Below are 22,224 nucleotides of genomic sequence, written 5' to 3'. Positions count from 1 at the left end.
GCAACTTCATAAATATTCCAAATTTCTATGAGTTATGGTTTCCTGAGATCTAGAATATTTGCGATGTGGCTCTCATCAAGGCCTAAGTGTCATGCCTTAAAATGAGTTAAAAAAGGGGAAGAGAGAGGAAACAGGTAGGAGAGAAATATTGTATGTGCTTCATTAGATTTCCTTCTGCTTGTCATTTTTTGTGCAGGAGATGGGAGAAAGGAGGTGTGGGAGAGAAAAGTCAGTTCTGTAAGCATTCCTACAAAGATAACAAAAAGCCAAAAAACAATAAGCTCCATCCAAAATTTGTTGTGCAGAATATTTACAAATTAGCTATCCGTTCCTACTCATTCTAGAACACTCATAAATCACATCAGCTTTCAGGAATAAAATGAGGGAAGAAACTTGAAATGCTCTTCTGAAAACAAACAAATATGGATTTCTTAAAGCATACAAATGAAATATAGTAAATTTGCAAGTAAAGATTTACATGTGTTACAATCTTCTGAAGGAGTGTACTTCACAAGACTAAATACAAAAAGCATAAAGAGATCATATCTCACCGTACAGATGCTGAACACAACTCAGGAACAAAGTAGGCACAAGAAACTGTGTACTCAAGTAAGTGATAATTACGTTGTGCACATGAGTTTTCTACGTACTTGATTTCAATACATTCTGTGGCTGTGATTTAATATTTTAGGCTACTGTACTATGGCTCTTCGCAACACTGAAAGAATCAAATCTCTATAATGCTCCTCAGCTCTGAAGAACAGCGTAATAATGAGGGTGAAGTGTATTATTCTCTCCAGAAAGTATCAACTTCTCTTCAAAGTGTTTTACCATAAAACACCCATAAAATAAACACTGAAAAGGAAAGTTCCCTTACACTAAAAAAATCACTTCAGTCACCAGGAAAAAATCTGTTCTATTTTGTGTTTTCAGCCAAAACATTAGGGAAAACAGTTTTAAATAATACTTGCAATGTTGTGAGGTGAAACCTTGATAATCAGTCATGTGGTTTTCATTATTCTGGATCACAGGACACCCTCCATGGATTCGTATGCTGTACTTGTACCCAAACTGGAACTCCTAAGTGAGGTTTACCGTCCAGCTCTAGATTTTGGGAAGCAATGCTCTTTTGAAGTATTACAAATACCTGGCTCACCAGAAAAATGACATTTCAGCCCTTCAAGGTGCATAACAATCCTCTAATGACAAGAGAAGTTTCTGGATTCAGAAACGTCCAAGTGATTCCCTCAACACCCAATCCAGACCCAAACTGGGAAATATCCCTAAAGTATCAAGGAATACTGCTTTACAAGTATTAGTATACAAAACTTGAAGTGGATAAAAATTAAACTATTGCAGCATACTTTAATCAGTATTTACTAGAGTTTGCACATACAGTTCTTACCACAGAGAGAATCACTGTGCTGAATAAAACTATGCTCCCATGTAAGCCACACTAGTGAAGTATTTTCCCTTAATTCAATCCCCACTGTAGCACTGACAATTATGTCAAAGTAGGTAGAAGAGCCGATATTAGGTAAGGAATCCAAATATGAACCAATCAAAAGGGGTGCGATAAAAGAAAAAGAAAAAAACTGCACACAGTAAGGAGTGTAATGGGAAAGTAAAACATATCCACACACATTTAGAACAGAACTCACTTAATACTGGTTAAGGGCTCAAACAGCATTACAAGAGTTATTTAAATTAGTATTGCACCACTAAAAAATGGCAAGTGCAGCCTAGAATAAGAGTCAGGCCACATATAAAGAGCTATGAGAATTAAGACTCCTATTGATGTAGGTGGTGTCACTGAAGGCACAGGCACAATTCTGGACATGAGGTCTGCACTGGCTTTGTTAAATGCTAAGTCAAAACTAGTGAGAACTAAAATAAATTGAAGTCCTAGTGAAAGGGAATATTATAATAGTTCCTTTATAGTGATGGGAAAAGGTATTGGTTTGGACAGGGCAAGACTTAATTAGAAACATTTCTCAAAGCTTTGGGAAGCTACCCACTGTGCTGAGGGAGCAAGCAGCGGGAAAAGGGAACCTGGCTACCCAGTTAAATTTTTTAAATGCATATTTCAAACCAATTATGATATCATGTATACATGAACTCCTATGTGCATAATATTATGCCTTTAACTATTACTCCAAGGACCTTACTGGATTATGCACCTTCTGTTTTCCCTTTTTTAATTTTACAACTGGGAATACTAAAATACTAAAAGCTGAAATGAGAAACTTTCTACTTTTTTACCACCATTAACAATTTGCAGAGAAAGATCATTCAAATATCTCCATTTGAAGAGTAAAGCTGAGTGTATGTGCGTGTGTTATATATTATAAAAAGCTTTAATACCTACACTACTGAATAAACACCAAATTAAAAAACAAAAAAAAACAAAAAAAGCCACCCAACAACCCACATTTGGAATCATTCCTTCCCAAGAATTACTCCTTAGATAAAGACTGTTAGGTTGGGTACTGGGCAACAAAAGCTCTATTACTGTAAAACATTAATTAGTATAGGGAGAAAATTTTGCAAGAAATAAGTAATCTGGTTATTTTTTTACTAACTGAAGTTATTTCTATAAGAGCTATCACGGTATATGCCTAAGAGTCCTATCCTCAATCTATAATCACCATCTGCTGAATAGTCATACCTTTTAACAATTTTGAGATGTGAACACTTTAGTTTTCATCAAGTCGGTAATTTTGTTAGCGGCTTATTCCCTTTTTATGAAGCAGTTCCCCCAATGCCTCCTACCTGACCACTTCCAATGGAATTTTCTTATTAAGCTGAGAATAAGATAAAACCTTTGTTTGGGGCCATGAAAACATGGCTATGTATAGTATACAGAGCTGGTAACAATCTAGTGCTCTCCTCTTCTACATCAGTAAATGGTGTTTTTAGCAGCCTCAAGCCCTGCACCCATAAAACCAAATAAAAATGTTACCAAATGTCTGTTGTATTTTTCAGACTGGCCATATCAATCTAGTTACTTGTCAACCATGAGAGGTCAATGGCTGACATCATCTGAAAACAGATATGCAAAAATCAATCTTACAACAGGGGTAAAGACCACATTGTATCTGGCTCAATAAGCAAGTAGTTGGTTCCACTCTCCCTCCTGCACAGCTGTCTCAGAATATCAAGCCTCTTGAGGTGGGGTACACACAAAAGCATAGGAGTGTTTATCCATATAGTATCATGCTAGTGATAACTAACTCCTGAGGTAAACCTCTGAGCATGTCCAGTGTGGAATTGGAGTTTCCAGGAACATAAGGAGACTCAGACTGAGCTCTGTGTTCATTCGAGTAATGCAAGTGCTGGAGACCATCTCTCCAACCAATTTAACTACTTTAGTGCATGTTATTTGGATCTGCCCTAAAACACCCAAGCTGGAGGAGATCGACGTTGCTTGTGGTAAGAGACAGAAACCCAGTTTAATAGTTCAGTCAGCTCATGGTGCCTCTGTTATGAGCTTTGTTCAGACAGCAGAGCAGTGACCTGTACCCTGACTTCACACAAGCAGCACAGCTAGGGGCTAAAAACTGCATAATAGGTAAAAAGAGGAGGTTTATTTAAAGGTGAGATTATACTACACAACCTGTAGAAGTCAAAGATAGTAACATCCACCCTTGTAAGTAAAATAACCTCTCTTTTACACACTATATCACCAGGGTGAACATTTATCACATCACTGTAACAGTACACAAAGCAGCTCACATTAATACTATACGTGCAATGAGGTGGCAGTTATCCAGTAGACACTGTGTTTAAAAAGTTCTCTACCATTTAACAGGTTAACCATCAAGAGATAGAACAGAAGTGCTATGTCCAAACGTTTGAGTGGATAAAGTATCTTTAGTACCTAGATCGCTAATTAAAGGATCCTCAGTCATATATTGGAGGAAAATAGATGCATTTTAAAAAGTTAAAGTTTTCCTTCCATAAAAACAAACCAGTCTCAATACTGGACTCAGAAGTTGGTGTCTACTGTTAATATCACATAACATACAAAATTTCCAACTTGCTCTTATAGAAGCTATTTCCCCACATTCCTACCTAAGCTGCCCTTAACCTGTTTAGTCCATCTACATAGCATTTACAAGCAGTTTTCCAGAAGCATTAATTTGTTATGAAAATAATTTACCTAATACTTAGCCAGCTGTGCCTGAAATATTTTCAATAGAGCATTTAAACCGTAGCATGAGAAACCAGAGTACCCAAACTCCAGCACTGCTCATCAGCCACTAGGGGCCAGCAAAACACGTGAGAAACATTAACATCCCAGAAGAGGAAAAGTTTGATCATACAGCACAGCTCTATTCATCTAATTCTGTTAGCAGATTATTATGGCATCACTTGTTCCAGACTCTAAGGAAACAGAGTTGATCACCCATCCAAAACAAGCGCCTGTTTCTGAAAATATACAAGGAACAGGACTTAAAGGTTTAAAAAAGAATATATCAGAGCTCAGAAGAAAAGGTGCATTACAGCCTTAGGATTTCATTGGTTAAGCTGTTGAGTACGTGTCACTGCCTTAGGCCAGGTCCACACTACAGCTTTAAATAGATTTAAACAGCGTTAAATCGATTTAACGCTGTAACCGTCCACACTACAAGGCTCTTAAAATCGATTTCTGTACTCCAGCTAAACGAAAGGAGTAACCCTAAAATTGATTTTACAAAAACGATTTTGGGCTAGTGTGGACGGAAATCGAAGTTAATGGCCTCCGGGAGGTATTCCACAGTGCACCAGTGGCCGCTCTGGACAGGTAAAGGAACTCTTACTTCACTGGCCAGGTACACAGGAAAAGCCCCGGGAACATTTGAATTGCATTTCCTGTTTGGCCAGCGTGGAGCTCTCAGCAGCACAGGTAACAATGCAGTCTCCTGAGAATAGGAAAAGAGCTCCAGCGTGGAACGCACAGGAGTTATTGGATCTGATCGCTGTATGGGGAGAAGATTCTGTGCTGTCAGAACTGCGTTCCAATAGACGAAATGAGAAAACTTTTGAAAAGATTTCTAATGCCATGAGGCAGAGAGGCCATAGCAGGGACTCGGTTCAGTGCAGAGTAAAAGTGAAGGAGCTCAGACAAGCGTACCAGAAGACCAAAGCAGCAAATGGCAGATCCGGATCTGGGCCAAAAACATGCCGCTTCTACGCAGAGCTTCACGCAATTTTAGGTGGATGCGCCACGACAAGCCCCCCCCTTGTCTGTGGATTCAGAGGTGGGGGTAGTAATCTCAGCCACTGCTGATGATTCTGCGGATGGCGAAGATGTGGAGGAGGAGGAAGAGGACGACGAGATGGCAGAGACCACACAGCACTCCATTCTCCCCAACAGCCAGCAGCTTTTCCTCACCCAACCAGAATTACCATCGCAGCCCTCCCAAGCCACTTGCACAGACAATGAAGCCATGGAAGTGACCTCTGGTGAGTGTACTTTTTTTAAGTAAAAACCATAGTTTAAAAGCAAGCGTTTTTTAATGATTGATTTGTCATGAGGGCTTGCATGCAGTAGCTGACATTAAAGTTACTGGAAAAGTCTGTTAACATGTCTGGGGATGGAGCGGAAATCCTCCAGGGACATCTCTATGAAGCACTCCTGGAGGTACCCCAATAGCCTTTGCAGAAGGTTTCTGGGCAGGGCAGCCTTATTCCGTCCACCATGGTACGAAACTTTACCACGCCATGCCTGGAGCACGTAATCGGGTATCATTGCATGACAAAGCCTAGCTGCGTATGGTCCCGGGGATTGCTGGCACTCAAGAAGCATAATTTCTTTTTCTCTGTCTGTTATCCTCAGGAGAGTGATATCGTTCATGGTCACCTGTTAAAAAGTAATGTAGTTTATTAAGGGGACAGAGATGACCATTCCTTCGTTTCTGCTTTCCTGCTCCTTTAAAAAAAACCTTCCCTAGCAGTTAGCCATGATGGGGGAGGGTAAAAACCAGCACATTCCTACGGGGAGGTGTCTCTAATGGCGCTGACCTTTTTAGCATTTGGGCAGCAGGAATTATCGCTGCTAATTGCCAAGGCATAGAGGGGGGAGGAGGGAGGTGGTAAGGTTTCAGTGACCAGCCATTACAGCAGACATGCAGAGTGGCGGGGGGGAACCAATCACAATTTTCCTGTAGTGCTTAACCTTTCTGAAGCCATAAGAAAAGCAGCAAAAGATGTGCTTTTTAGCAGTTTGGCTGCCAAGCATGAATGTTACCTGGTAATAGCCAGTGGTACGGGGGAATAAAAGAGGTTGCACGGTTAACTGCCATTAGATGTATGCCTTACCATGTCTGCCAGCAAGCTGATTTGTAATCCCCGGACCTGCGTCTGTGTTGATCTCTGATACCACAGCTGCAAGTACTAAACACTAAAAGAATCCAAAGGCGACCTTGTAGTGAAGTGACATGTGCTACATACGGTGAATAGTGTAGTTCACTGTGAAAGAGTATAACCATTGTTATGTGAAATATCTCTCTTATGATCCTTCTATCACTCTTTCCCCCCACTCATGCAGCTGCACATTTTTCAAGCCTCCCTACCCCAGTCCGACGGATAGGTCAGATAAGGAGAATAAGGAAGAAGAGGACACGGGAGGAGATGTTCACAGAAATAATGGCAGTAACCCGCACTGAAAGAGCTCATCTGGGGGAGTGGAAAGACGTGGTCGCAAAGTACAGGAACACTGCCAGTGAACATGAGGACAGGAGGGACGCTCGAGATGAGATGTGGCGGCAGGAAGATCAGAGGTGTAGGCAGGAAGATCAGCGGTGCCGGGCTGCAACGCTGGAGCTGCTGCGCGATCAAACTGACATCCTCCGAAGTCTGGTGGAAGAGCTGCGGGGTCACAGAGTGCCACTCCAGCCCATGTTTAACCTCCCTCAGTACTCACCATCTCCCATATCTTCCACACCCAGACGTGTAAGAACGCGTGGGGGAAGGCTTTCTGCACCTGCCCACTCCACCCCCGTGGACAGTGCAACCAAAAGGCTGTTATTACATTGAAATGCCCTTAATGGCCTTTTTCTTCCCTCCTATACTCCTCTCAAACCACTCCCGGGCTACCTTTTCATTTCTTTTACTCTTCTTATAATGACATGCTATTCAAAGGCAGTGGGAGGGTGGGTTGGTTACAGGGAATGACTTTATTTCCATAAGCAAGCTGTTAGGGAAGGGTGCAGGGTAGCTTGCTTGCAGCAGGAGTCAATACGGGGGGGGGGGGGGGGATGTTCATGAAGGGAAAAGAAACACAGCAGTCACACCGTACCCTGGCCTGTGATGAAACTTGTTTTCAAAGCTTCTCTGATGCGCACCACTTCCTGGTGTGATCATCTAATTGCCCTGGTGTCTGGCTGCGCCTAATCAGCGGCCAGTTGATTTGCCTCAGCCTCCCACCCTGCCATAAAGGTCTCCCCCTTACTCTCACAGAGATTGTGGAGCACACAGCAAGCAGCAATAACAAAGGGGACACTGGTTTGGCTGAGGTCTGAGCGAGTAAGCAAGCTTCTCCAGCGAACTTTGAGACGCCCAAATGCACATTCTACCACCATTCTGCACTTGCTCAGCCTGTAGTTAAACAACTCCAGGCTGCCTGTGTATGGCTTCATGAGCCATGGCATCAAGGGGTAGGCTGGGTCCCCCAGGATAACTACAGGCATTTCAACATCCCCAACTGTAATTTTCTGGTCTGGGAAGTAAGTCCCTTGCTGCAGCCGTTTAAACAGAGTAGTGCTTCTGAAGACACGAGCGTCATGAACCCTTCCTGGCCATCCCACATGGTGAAACGTCCCTTGTGATCCACCAGTGCTTGCAGCATCATTGAAAAGTACCCCTTGCGGTTTATGTACTGGGTGCCCTGGTGCCCCGGTGCCAAGATAGGGATATGGGTTCCATCTATGGCCCCCCCACAGTTAGGGAATCCCATTGCAGCAAAGCCATCCACTATGACCTGCACGTTTCCCAGAGTCACAACCTTTCGTAGCAGCAGCTTAATGATTGCTTTGGCTACTTCCAGCACAGCAGCCCCCACAGTAGATTTGCCCACTCCAAATTGATTCCCGACTGACTGGTAGCTGACTGGCGCTGCAAGCTTCCAGAGGGCTATTGCCACTCGCTTCTCCACTGCGAGGGCTGCTCTCATCCTGGTATTATGGCGTTTCAGGACAGGGGAAAGCAAATCACAAAGTTCAAAGAAAGTGCTCTTACGCATGCGAAAGTTCCGCAGCCACTGCGAATCATCCCACACCTGCAAAACTATGCGGTCCTACCAGTCTGTGCTTGTTTCCCGGGCCCAAAATCGGCGAGCAATGGGTAGAACCTCCCCCATTACCATCAGGAGCTCCAAAGCGCGGGGGCCCGCGGTTTCGGAGAACTCAGGCTCCAGGTCCTCATCACTCTCGTCGCCGCACTGCCGTTGCTGCAGCATCCTCTCCTGCATTTGCTGTTCATGCTTCAGCATAGCCAGCACGAGAATGCGTGAACTGTTTACAACGTCCACGATCAAGGTACTGATCAGACCAGGCTCCATGCTTGCTGTAAAATGGCGTTTGCTCACTTCACCCAGCAAAAAACGCGCGAAATGGCTGTCTGCTGCTTTCAGGAAGGGAGAGGGTGAGGCTGTACCCAGAACCACCCACAACAGTGATTTTTGCCCCATCAGGCACTGGGGTAGTAACCCATAATTCCTAGGGTCAGGGAACACTGCAGGAACTATGGGATAGGTACCCACAGTGCAATGCTCCTGAAATCGATGGACGCCTGGGACCATGGACGCACACCACCGACGTAATGTGCCCTAGTGTGGACACGTGAAATCAATTTTATAAACCCTGTTTTATAAAATCGATTTTACTAATATCGATTTTAAGCTGTAGTGTGAACGTACCCTTAGAAAGCTTAATGCATCAAGTAGCTTGGTTCACAGATGGGAGTGGGAGGTCACATGCTTACTTGCCTGTCTGCTCTCCCAGCCACCCCCACAGAAATTCAAGAATCAAAGTACCTCAAGCTTATTGACTAGGTTTGCAGTGGAAAGGAAGTCAACTGTACCTGGAATAAATTTTAACAGTGCATTTAAAAAAAAATAAAAGCTGTCTTCATTAATCCAACATAGGTTAGTGACCATGCTACCAGACAGCAACCCCCCACTTATTCTCAACTAGCCAGCTCACATCATTTTCATTTAGTTTGTGTCAGTTATGTCAGTACCATTATGAAATGTGCAGTCTGGATTTAAGATCTTACAGATGCAACATATGGATGCTAACTATGACACCAGCAGTCCAAATTCAGCCGAGAAAGAGATGGGCACCCTTATTCTAAAATGTCTTTCCAAATACCTTAGTTCAAGTGCTACCTAACCATTTGAAATTACCTACGTTTGAACAGCAGTTTAAAACACCACAAGAATGATGAGCAGTGGCACAATTACAAGGAGTTGGAGTGAGAGGAGGCATGAAGGGCTCCCTCTCTCAAGGGTTTTGCATTTGCTCAAAGTTTCATAAGCTGTGAAACTGGGGAGGGATATGGCCAGAACACTTAAGCAGTGGTCCTGTACTAACTCAGGACAGATGCTGTCAGAGTTGTCTGTAGCATTGCTCGGGCTATATGGTTGCAGTGCCACTGAAATCTGACCCACCTGCCCCTACATAGAGAGAGGCTGCTGAGCCAGATTTTAGAAAGTGGTGTTGTGGGCTAGCACATAGGAAGTCTTCTAGCATACGGTGCAGCATGGGATAGTCTGGCAAATACTCAACTCCTAGTGGCACCTGCTCGTGCGCTGTGTGGGTAAGAGGGGAGACTTGCCAGCCAAGAGAAATTCCAGATTCCTGCAGGAAGAGAGTGGATGAGCTGATACCAGAACAGGGTCCAGGCTGTGGGGTGGAGGGAGAACCAGAATTTGCTCCCCCTCCCAAAGAAATATCTGAATTGGTGCCACTGATGACAACAGCAGGCAATGTTGTATATAAATACGGGATATAATAAGAATTCTCTCTCTGGAACTCTCAATCATTTGAGTTTTTTGACCAATGATACCATCTTCACTATAGCACAATAAGAGTCTGAATAGCATTTTCAACTTTTCAAGTTAACAGTTTAATAATTTATGTGGCAGATGTGCAAGGCAAATTGTACAGAAAATGATAAGCCAAGAAAAACATCCTGATGTCCACAACTGAATTATGACTTGTGGGAGGAAGGAACCATAAAGCTATTTCCTGTGCCTTACAACTTTTGTGGTTAAAACAGTACCAAGTAAATAAGATAACCCACTATGCAGCAGCCCCTTTTTCAAATCTTTAAAAAGCACGCTGAATTAAAGAAATGAGGATTGCATGCTGCTATGAACACCTTAATACACTGTACAGAATATACCTTTTCTCTTCATAATTTTTTACTTCTTACTTAAAATAGATTTAAGTTCCAGAGCTGCTACAACTTATGTCAATGCTGTGCTATAGCTAAAGTAGTTCCCCCACCCTTTTCAAAATGAGACTATAGTTTTTAAGTAATTATACAATGAAAGGTGCATTGAAAGGCAGTGTCCTGTGTCATAAGAGAGGAAGTCACCCCCTTCTGGTGAAATTTTAAAAGTGCTTTGGGGGAAAAAACCCCTAAACTATCAACAGTTCAATTTTTCCTGTCCACTGAAATTTGTCTGAAATCAATTAGTAACTGTTAAAAAACAGAATGATAAATATATTTAAGTATTTTCCAAAAGACATATAGGGTGGGAATTTCAAAAGCACGTCAAGTGAGTCAGGAGCAAGAGCTCTATTGAAAACTCAATCTGTGCCTAGATCACATGGGAATTCAGGAAAAATCCCACCCATAATCTTTAAATCCATGGCTTCTCTTTCCCAGATTATAGACCACTGTGGAAATATTTCACCAATGTGAGCTAAGCTCATTTGGTAGTGCACAAAATATGTCAGGCCTTTTACAAACAGCAGTTTAAGCCAGCCAAGAAGCCCAACAGCACAGGACAATGGGACTCTTGGACTGGAAGATAACCTTAGAACTATCTAAACTTGTAGTAATCCAATACTATACACTGAACAAAAAAATATCTAGTCTGTGATGCTACACCTAGGAATAAGAGGAAGTTATATTCTGAAAGAATTTTTGATGAACGTGACGCTACAAACCTCTAGCCATTGAGGCCACAGGTAAACTCTCTCACAGTGGTGAGCACTCGGGTCTGATAGTATTTAAGGGTTCAGGGTCCCAGTGTGTCTTCTTTCCCCCCCACAACATCTCAAAGTCCATTTTCCACTGATGAGTGTAATTTAGGGAAGAAGGCTGGCAAACTGAGAATCTGGTTTAAGTTGAAGTCAGAGTCTACCTCTGGTAAGAATTCTGGGTGTGGGCACTGGGTCAAATTCTCAGTTCCACTTAAGTCAAGACAAAACTCCCATTGATTTCAATGGGCCTGGGAGTCTACTCAGTCTCCTAACCTAATGAAATAGCATAAGGAAGATCAGGCACCAGGGCCAATAGTGCACTAACTTTCCTTGATGTTAAAACAACGAGGAGTTCTTGTGGCACCTTAGAGACTAACAAATTTATTTGGGTATTAGCTTTCGTGGGCTAAAACCCACTTCATCAGATGCATGCAGTGGAAAATACAGTAGCAGGTATAAATACACAGTACATGAAAAGATGGGAGTTGCCTTACCAAGTGGGAGGTCAATCTAAAGAGACAATTCAATTAAGAGTAGGATACCAAGGGAGGAAAAATCACCTTTGTAGTGGTAATGAGAGTGGCCCATTTCAAATAGTTGACAAGGTGTGAGTAACAGTAGGGGAAAATGAGATTTTGTAATGACCCATCGTCTCCTTGATGATGTTATTTGCAATAAGGAAGACAATCTAAAGTGGCTAGGGGCTCAAAGGCTGGTTCCATCAGCTTTGTGAGCACGAGATTTACAATCACATTAAGGCATCTTTTGGGGTAAGAATAAGTTAGAGGATTGAGAAGGTGTGTGGGGGAGCTGATACAGTGGCCAAATTAAGACTTACCAAGTTCAGCAAGAAACCATTTCTTAATAAATTAAAATTTTATATTGTGGTTGCTCCTAATGACAAGGATGGGCCCTACTGTGCTAGCTGCAGTACAGACAATACCCTTCCGCAAAGAACTTACAGTCTAAGAGCCATATGTAACATGGATGAGAGAAGCAAGTGGCATAATAGATAACAGAAATGTCACTCACGAGTCTTCAGTGTCAAACCATTTGCTAGTTCTTCAAGTCTACTGATATATAAAAAGTTACAGTGCATATTTCCAGTTCTTCCGCCATCAGAATGTTATAGAAAGTATCTACGTCAGAGTTTATGCAGCAGTCACAATAAACAGTTTTAATACCAAGCAAAGGTATCAACATTTCTGGGTAATGTAATTAGTGACTTCATTCAAATGATATACTAATGGTTTGCCATCTGTATTAGCACATTTAGTGTTGTCAACAGATACTTAGTACCACATCTAAAACATGCCTCTTCTCTTCAAGGAATAGACCAGGGTTTAAACACTTGGATGGTCACCTCTTGCTTCCTTCCCCAGCCCCAAAGTCCTGCAACTTGAAAAAAAATAAAAAATAAAAAAAACCAATCACTGCATGTGCTGCTGTCAGTGGCCTCCTCTAACCATTACTATCTTCTCTCTAAATTCAAGCTGTTTGGTCCCATCTATGACCATGTCTACAGCAGGATAAAAGTTAACATATGATCTCTCTTATACAAACTTCCTTCTCTAAAAAGGTTGTTTAATACACAAAGTACTTAGAAAGTTCTAAATTCAAGTACTTAAGGACCACGTTTCCTTTTAATGGGAGAACTCGACAGCTACATGGTAAATATAGAGTAAGAGTTTCATTTCATTATGTTAGGTTTCTCACAGTGGATTTATGATATTTAGATTGCACAGTATTCACTGCTATAAAGTTATACTCAAATGCACTTTTTTATGACGAAACATCCTAAGAATGGAATTAGTTAAAAATGTAAACCAATTTCACAAAGAGATTTAATAGTTCCTTTTCAGTACACCCTCTTAGCTGCAGAGGAGACTCAATACTTACACAGCTAAATGCTAGAAAAGTAAACTTGTGTTCAAAAAAATACAACAGCAAAAGTAGTCATGGAACTGCATATTGGAAAAATTTTCCCATCTCTTTTCCTACACCAATATACACACACAAATGTGGCTTATTACAGCTGAAGTCACTATTTAGCAGGCTTAGTTCCTTTTGACTTGTATGCTCTCACGGTTATGCAAATTACATTTAAATTATGATAAACATACAACCAAAATATGTAAAAACATGTAGTTTGGGTATCCTAGTAATTTTTGACATGTAGATTTCTGGTTCTGACAGCTTAGATACATTTCGTAGCCAGAATGATGACACTTCTCTTTTTGACCAGTTCTCAGACTTTTAGATAACGAACAGGACAAGTGAATAAAACATTTTCTTTGGGTACTGGGCAAACTAGCAATTAGTATTTTTAAAAGTAACTGTGTTCATGTACAGGATTTAGACATCTCATTCCCTGCCTCAGGACAGAGTTAGCCATTGCCTAAAAGAACAACATTAGAGATTGAGAGGGACTGCTTCCCTGGCCTGCCATCTGACTGCTGGTGGAGCTGCTCACCAACCATGTCCAGGAGAGAAAAAAAAGTGCTCCTGCAACAGCTACTGCTGACTGCTCCTTCTATCCATACAGCCACCTCTGGTGGATTTTGTTGCAACTTTCTTTGCATGGGTAAACAAAGGTCTGGGTCAAACAGCCCATGCAGCAATAAACCTTGGAGAGAAAGATTTGGCTTTGTTTGAGTGTCAAAGTCAAATCTCAGAAAAGGACTAATCTGGACTATGCAAAATGTGCATGTGATTTAGTCAAAGGAGGGTGGAAACCACACCTTTTTACAGAAGGGTCAGAGGCAGCAATAGTTAATTGTTTATTGTAAGTAATACACAAATAAACCTTAATTTACAAAATATTGATAAATACTAATATTCTATCTACAGTTACAGATGGAATCACTAGTTAAATTGGATTACTTATTCTGCAATCAGTTGCTGAAGTCAACAGTTCTTAAAGAAAAAAGCATTCAGCCTGTAAATTAGATGCTTAATACAAAATCATCTCCCATCAAGTGAATGCGCATCATAACTATTTTCTTTTAATAGCCAAACCCATCCTTATTTAAAATGCAACATATTTTGCTTCTGAACACTGAGGCTAGTTCATCCCAGTATAGCTCAAATGAATACAGCGGTATTATACCAGAGATTAATTTGGGCCCATTACATGTAACAATACATGTTTATTACATGTAATGTTATAGACTTTCAGATACTATGAGTGCAAAGGATACTAAATATGTAGATCATTGCACTAATGTCGCCTTTTGCCTTTTGGGATGAATTTAGCGAATCTCTCTGTTATATGAGTGACATACTGGCAGAGCTGGCTACAGCTAAATAGGGTGCAAGCTTCTCACCCAGAATTTCCACTATCTTTCTTGACCAGCAAAACTCCTGCTACAAGACCTCTCAAGTTAAGGCTCCAGTTGTACCAAGTTTTGCTTTCCAGATGCTACCATAGCAAACTTTTAATATATTTATGACAGTAACTCTTAAAGGCCTCAACCAGGATCAGAGGACCCATTGTGCTAGGCATTATACAAACTTAGGAGTATCAGCCCAGATGACCTTTCCGATTAAACAGACGTAACAGGTGTGTGCTTGATTTCTAAGTAGCCTTAGTTAGAACATTTAGGCCATGTCTACATCTAAAATTTTGCAGCGCTGGTTGTTACAGCTGTATTAGTACAGCTGTATAGGGCCAGCGCTGCAGAGTGGCCACACTTACAGCAACCAGCGCTGCAAGTGGTGTTAGATGTGGCCACACTGCAGCGCTGTTGGGCGGCTTCAAGGGGGGTTCCGGGACGAGAGAGCAAACCGGGAAAGGAAACCAGCTTCGCCGCGGTTTGCTCTCTCGGTCCCTGAGCCAGCCAGCAAACCGCAGGGAAGGAGACCTGCTTGCTCGGGGTTCCGGGACCGAGAGAGCAAACCGGGAACACCGCGGTTTGCTCTCTCGGTCCCGGAGCCACCCAGCAAACCGCAGGGAAGGAGACCTGCTTGCTCGGGGTTCCGGGACCGAGAGAGCAAACCGGGAAAGGAAACCAGCTTCGCCGCGGTTTGCTCTCTCGGTCCCGGAACCCCGAGCAAGCAGGTCTCCTTCCCTGCGGTTTGCTGGCTGGCTCCGGGACCGAGAGAGCAAACCGCGGCGTTCCCGGTTTGCTCTCTCGGTCCCGGAACCCCGAGCAAGCAGGTCTCCTTCCCTGCGGTTTGCTGGCTGGCTCCGGGACCGAGAGAGCAAACCGGGAAAGGAAACCAGCTTGATTACCAGAGGCTTCCTCCTTCCACGGAGGTCAAGAAAAGCGCTGGTAAGTGTCTACATTGGATTACCAGCGCTGGATCACCAGCGCTGGATCCTCTACACCCGAGACAAAACGGGAGTACGGCCAGCGCTGCAAACAGGGAGTTGCAGCGCTGGTGGTGCCCTGCAGATGTGTACACCTTCAAAGTTGCAGCGCTGTAACTCCCTCACCAGCGCTGCAACTTTCTGATGTAGACAAGCCCTTGGTCACTTCTTGGGAAAGGAATGTACTCAATCAAGAAGCATTAACAGACAAAAGAGCTCGGAAGACTCCAATCCACATAAGAAGTCTACCTGAGGACATTCAAGGTAGCATGTGGGTAATGACTGCTGCCTGCAGGTCCTGAGTCATGCACGGGCATGTAACTTGCCCATGTGATTCCAAATCTCCATTTTGTGACTGGATTCTACACAGGGTGAGGAGGGGACCTTCACCCACAAAAGAGAGTCTATTCAAACCCCTGGGAGACCCCTCCATTTTGTCTCAAGCTGGCTAAAAAAAGGAGCCTCTCCACCACCCCAGGATACTTAAAGGAAACTGAAACAAAGAACAGTAACTACAGGAGGTTTGAGTTATTGCTGGACCCAGGCTAAAAGGAGATGAGTCTGTAAAAGGGAGCATTCTGGAACTGGTGAGGATCTTATCTGTATTCAGTTTGATTACACACAGATTTGCGCATTTTATTTTATTTTGCTTGGTAAGTTACGTTGTTCTGTCTGTTACTACTTGGAACCACTTAAATCCTACTTTCTGTATTTAATAAAATCACTTTTTACTTATTAGTTAACTCAGAGTATGTATTAATACCTGGGGGAGCAAACAGCTGTGCATATCTCCCTATCAGTGTTATAGAGGGCGAACAATTTATGAGTTTACCCTGCATAAGCTTTATACAGGGTAAAATGGATTTATTTGGGTTTAGACCCCATTGGGAGTTGGGCATCTGGGTGCTAAAGACAAGCATACTTCTGTGAGCTGTTTTCAGATAAACCTGCAGCTTTGGGGCATGTAATTCAGACTCTGGGTCTTTGTTGAAGTAGACAAGAATGTCTGGCTCAGCAAGACAGGGTGCTGAAGTCCTAAGCTGGCAGGGAAAACAGAGATAGAAGTAGTCTTGGGATATCGGTTGGCAGCTCCCAGGGGGGTTTCTGTGATCCAACTGATGAAGTTTTATTGTAAAATTCCATGGTGTGCATACAGCCGTTGAACTAGAGTGAACTGTATGTGTAAACTAACTTATAATGTACAATTTTATTTGGACATGTTAAAGCACTTATTTTCTTTATAAGAATGGTCTGAACAAAAACTAACATTTCCTTTAGGTCTCTGACAAGTGTCTCAAAATGGGACACATAAGAACAAGTCTGATTATATTCTGTAAGAGTCAAAGTACTTTTGATAAGAAATGTCCAAGTCTCCAGTATCAAATCTTTCACCTCTGAAGTTAATCGGCTAAAGAGTTATTTGAGCAAGGATGGATTTTGAAGGAGAAAAGGGAGCACATCGTTTCACTTCCATTGTTAGCTTCCACCTTAGCGTACAAAACATTCAACGATGACTAGGCCAGCTGATATGGTGTGTCTGCTGCTTATTATACTAATCATAATAGTATTACTGTCCTCCTGTGTTCTCCTATCCATTTGCTGCACCTGCCACATGCCTTACTTGGGACTGAAACTCTTCCTTATGCGGCATGAAATGCCTCACACAAAACAATTTCAATCTTGATTGAGGTATCTAGGTACTACTGCAATACAAATGAAGAATCACCCCAAAGTTTACTAATACAGTAACTATATTCAGGGATTTAAAGCAATCAATTTTTGAATTGCTCCGCTCTGGCTCCGCTCCAGGCAAAAACCTACTGGTCCGCGCTCCCGCTCCAGGCTCCGCTCCAAAGCCTTGACTATATTAACAGGTTTTTTTCCTTTTACAAGATACCTAAACATAGCATATCTTCAACACTTCACTGTTTTTAACTCCCCTACTCAGCTCTTCACCCCTTGCTGTGTTTATATAATTTACACAGTAATGTCCTTGTAGGAAAAAAACTAATTTCAAGTGCGTTTATAAAATGCTGACTACATTTGTGTTACTGTCTAACACATCTGATGTCATTTTCCTCCAGCATAATTACATGCTATTAAATTATCACTTTAAGACTCAAACCTCCCCACCCTAAGAGAATCCTTGAGGCTTGCACAGAGCCCCACTGAAGACAAAGGGGCTTTGTGTACATCAGCTTGCAGGATCAGACCCTAAATATCTTCAACATCCTAAAAATCTCCACACAGCAAAGAGAATCAGGTTTTTGACCCTAGAAAGACCATGAAACACAAGTGATAAAAATAATGGTTTCAAATGGACAATCAGGGTTCAACTCACTCACCGTTTTTTTTTTTTTTTTGGTATAAAGGAGAAACAACAGCACTAGGGATTATAAGAAGCTGTATAAAAACAAAAAAGAATTGAATGCCTTGAACCTTATGCTTCATATTACTAACAACATAGAGAGAAAGGATTTGGGGAATTCAGTGCAGGATTATTTCAAAATAGCTATAAGGCAACTTTTCTTTTTAAATTTGTAAAAAGTGCAGAAACAGTCAACTATTCTTTGCATTGTAAACAAATAATGTATCAACATGCTAATGCACTGAGTCAATTTGTTTAAAAAAATTACATTAAGATAATTCTTTTAGAAAACAAAAGCAGTTGTACTCCACACAAGAATTTGGTTGATTTAAAAAATAAAAACTAACACTGAAGATATTGGTATATCAATGACTGTTCATTTACTGGTCTCTCTTGGTTGTATTCCAGTAAGGCATAACAGATCATACCATGGCTTTCTAAAGAGATCACGAGCATGTGACAGGGTTATGCTGCCAACAAACAAGTAACAGCGTGCCAAAGAATGGTCTTGAAACTATAAATGCTTGAAAAGTATTAGCTGAACAATTAGAAATTGAGTGCTTACGCCACAAAACAGAAGGAATTCTTAGAGAAAGTCTTCAGCTGGTCTCAGCAAATACACTGTGAAGTGCAATGATTCAAACTGGAATTCTAGATACATCTAGAACTATCCTTACATCTAGGAATGAAGTTGGGATTAAATATCCAGGAATTAGTGGTTGGAGGGGCTAGGGTATACAAAGAAGAATGTACACACTTCAAAGCATAGTTCTTACATTGTAAAACATCCACTGTAAGGGATCAGGTTTATCAAACAAGACCCATTCATTGGTTTTCCATTACTGCACTGTTAGCTCAAGGTATAACTCTAGCGTTGCCCCTACATAAACTCCTGTTTACACACAAAAAACTCAAGATATAGAGTGAAGTGGTGTTTTAACTTTAACCATTGCTCCATGGCAGGCCAGCTAGCTAAAGCTGCTGATGCTTGAACTAGTAATACCCTTTGCTGCTAATACAATAATCACTCTGGTGCTGATAATCCATATACAGTCATAAGAACATAGGAATGGCCAGACTGGGTCAGACCAGCAATCCATCTAACCCAGTATCCTGTCTTCTGACAGAAAGCAATGCCAGGTGCCCCAGAGAGAATGAACAGAACAGCTAATCATCAAGTGATCCATCCCGTCGCCCATTCCCAGCTTGTGGAAAACAGAGGCTTGGGACACCATCCCTGTCCATCCTGGCTAATAGCCACTGATGGACCTATCCTCTACGCACTTATCTAGATCTTTTTTGAACCCAGGTATAGTCTTGGTTTCATAATATTCTCTGGCAAGGAATTCTACATGTTGACTATGCACTGTGTGAAAAAAATACTTCCAGTTTGTTTTAAACCTGCTGCCTATTAATTTCCATTTGGTGACTCCTAGTTCTTGTGTTATGAGAAGGAGTAAACACTTGCTTATTTGCTTTCTCCCCACCAGTCATGATTTTGTAGACTTCTATCACATCCCCCTCTTAGCTGTCTCTTTTCCAAGTTGAAGAGTCCCAGTCTTATTAATCTCTCCTCATACGAAAGCCATTCCATACCGCTAATCATTTTTGTTGCCCTTTTCTGAACCTTTTCCAATTCTAATATACATTTTTTGAGATGGGGCAACCACATCTGCACACAGTATTTAAGATGTGGGTGTACCATGGATTCATATATAGACAATATGATATTTTCTATCGTCTTATCTATCCCTTTCTTAATGATTCCCAACATTGTTTGCTTTTTTGACTGCCATTGCACATTGGTTAGTTCTTTGAAAACATCCACACACAATTACTCCAAGATCTCTTTCTTCAGTGGTAACAGCCAATTTAGAGCCCATCATTTTATATGTATAATTGGGATTATGTTTTCCAATGTGCATTACTTTGCATTTATCAACACTGAATTTCATCTGCCATGTTGTTGCCCAGTCACCCCGTTCTGACAGATCCTTTTACAGCTCTTCGCAGTCTGCCTGGGTCTTAACTATCTTGAGCAATTTTGAATCATCTGCAAATTTTGCACCTCACTGTTTACCCCTTTTTCTAGATCATTTATGAATATGTTGAATAGGACTGGGCCAAGTACAGACCCCTGGGAAATACCACTATTTACCTCTCTCCTTTCTGAAAACTGACCATTTATTCCTACCCTTTGTTTCCTATCTTTTAACCAGTTACCAATCCATGAGAGGACCTTCCCTCCTATCCCATGACCACTTACTTTGCTTAAGAGCCTTTGGTGAGGAATCTTGTCAAAGGCTTTCTGAAAATTTAAGTACACTATATCCACTGAATGCCCCTTGTCCTCATGCTTGTTGACCCCCTCAGAGAGTTCTAGATTGGTGAGGCATGATTTCCCTTTACAAAAACCATGTTGACTCTTCCCCAACAAATTAGGTTCGTCTATTTGTCTGATAATTTTGTTCTTTACTATAGTTTCAACCAGTTTGCCCAGTACTGAAGACAGGCTTACTGGCCTGTAATTGCTGGATCACCTCTGGAGCCTGTTTTAAAAGCAGCTTCATTGTTATTTTGCAGTGTGACTGCTCTCACTCAAGCTAGGCTAACTCAGGAGAAGTGAAGTGAAACCAACACTGCAACTAAAACAAGACCTTAGTCAATTTTAAAAACAAGTTTATAAAACTTGCATATTTTCAATATCCTGCAAGCATCATCTACAGTTATAGTTTGTGGAGGAGGGGGGGTTGTGTTTTTTTTTAAACACTTAAACCTTCCATCCAAGTCCTCATACTCTGAATTACTACTACTACGTTTCAATCCACCAAAGCACATTAATTTCCTGGGAAACATTTTCAATCTACAGACTCCTATGTCTTCCACCACTGTAGTACCTAAGTACCTAACAAAAAATGATATCCTCACAATGCACCTTCTCAATACATTGCTCTTTACTACTGCGTGTTCGCTTACAGGCTTTCAGTTCATGAGATACTGATTATACCCAAACCACGTATTATATCAAGGGCTTTACTCACATGTAGCTGTAATACATCTACTGCATTCCCTTCACAACCAATACTGAAATCTGATTTTAAAAAGTTATCAAATTTATCTCGCAAATCATGCCAGATAAATACAGTGAACAAGTGACACTATTTTTCCCCTATATTGTGCTAAAGCAAGAATGCATTGGCTATGACTAGATCAATGGAGCTCATTCCTAGACTCCATTGGCATATAGCAGGAAGAGTACATTTCCGAAGATACAGAAACACAAATTTAAGACAGTTTCCAGAGTGGCTTCCCTTTTTCTGGGGATGTAAGAATTGCCAAAACTAAGGCTATTCCACCCTGATAATAAATGGATAGGAAATAACTCTTGAGCTCAAGTAATCTAGAGTTTTGAAGACGCTGAAATAGTAATTCAGATGGTAAAGCAATACTCCGGGCCTCACTTCCAGATCTAGTTAATTTTAGCCTGATTACACCTAATTTTGCTGAAAAACCTCTTTATGTCAGCAAAAATCTATAAAATGAGAGCTGACCAATTCAACAACTTGAAGTTTTTCCACTTCATACATCTTTTAATAACTCCTTACAACATTCAGGCCAATATGCTGGCTAGTTATGTGATGGAGCTATCAACAGGTACTCTTCCAATCTCAAACATCACTACTCATTTTTTAGTGCCCCAGCACTGGCTCAGATATTCTGCAGAGAGGCTATGCTGCAACATACTACAGTCTTGTCTACACTGCATGTTGATATGCACAAGCTGGGGTGCAAACTCTAGTGCACACCAGTGTGCTTTGCACTAACTGGCCCGTCAATGCATGCTAGAAGTTCCCTAGCATGCATGGATGTAGTTCCATTTCAAACAGTACTATGTCAACATACATTAGAAAACTTTTAGTATGCACCAGTCATGTTCACACCACACTGGTATGCATTAAAATTTACACCCAAGCCGGTCTGCACTAACGCTTAGGGCTTGTCAACACAAAAACTGTACCACTTTAGCTATGCCTGTATAGTTAAAAACAGCACAAACCCAGAGTGCTGACAGCGTTAGGAGAATAAGTTACACCTGCGTAAGGTACCTTTCCACTAGTATATTTGAGTTCAAAGTTGGGGGTATACTGCTTTCACTATTTAGGTCAGCGAACCACAAACTTTGGAGGATTGTGGTCTCCCCTTACCTCTGTACTTGCCTCCCCCCCCCCCCCACCCTTGGAGCCGGGAATGGGACTGCAGCTGGGGGTGTGTGTGTATAATATATGAACAGGGGTAAGGAGGCTGCGGCTAGGAGTGGTTCTGGAAGGGAGCCACGTCTTGGGGTG

The 22,224-nt window shown here is 41.7% G+C and overlaps 1 protein-coding gene across 4 annotated transcripts in view; it reads right to left on the bottom strand.

The window, feature by feature from the left end:
* Positions 1 to 22,224, bottom strand: part of CLINT1 (clathrin interactor 1) — an 82,141-nt gene that overhangs the window by 40,203 nt on the left and 19,714 nt on the right. The window contains exon 1 of one of the 4 annotated variants that reach the window (XM_030572728.1): positions 12,514 to 12,531. The exons of 2 other annotated variants lie outside the window; for them this stretch is intronic. The gene's annotated coding sequence lies outside the window, so the exon portion shown is untranslated. Of the gene's footprint in view, positions 1 to 5,116; positions 5,254 to 12,513; positions 12,532 to 22,224 lie in introns of those variants that run through there. One more of the 4 variants, XM_030572726.1, reaches the window with a different exon arrangement.

The sequence above is a fragment of the Gopherus evgoodei genome, chromosome 8 (assembly GCF_007399415.2).
Source record: "Gopherus evgoodei ecotype Sinaloan lineage chromosome 8, rGopEvg1_v1.p, whole genome shotgun sequence".
Lineage (NCBI taxonomy): Eukaryota > Metazoa > Chordata > Testudines > Testudinidae > Gopherus > Gopherus evgoodei.
Note: the sequence above shows the minus strand (reverse complement) of the source record. Positions and strands in the feature narration are given on the sequence as shown.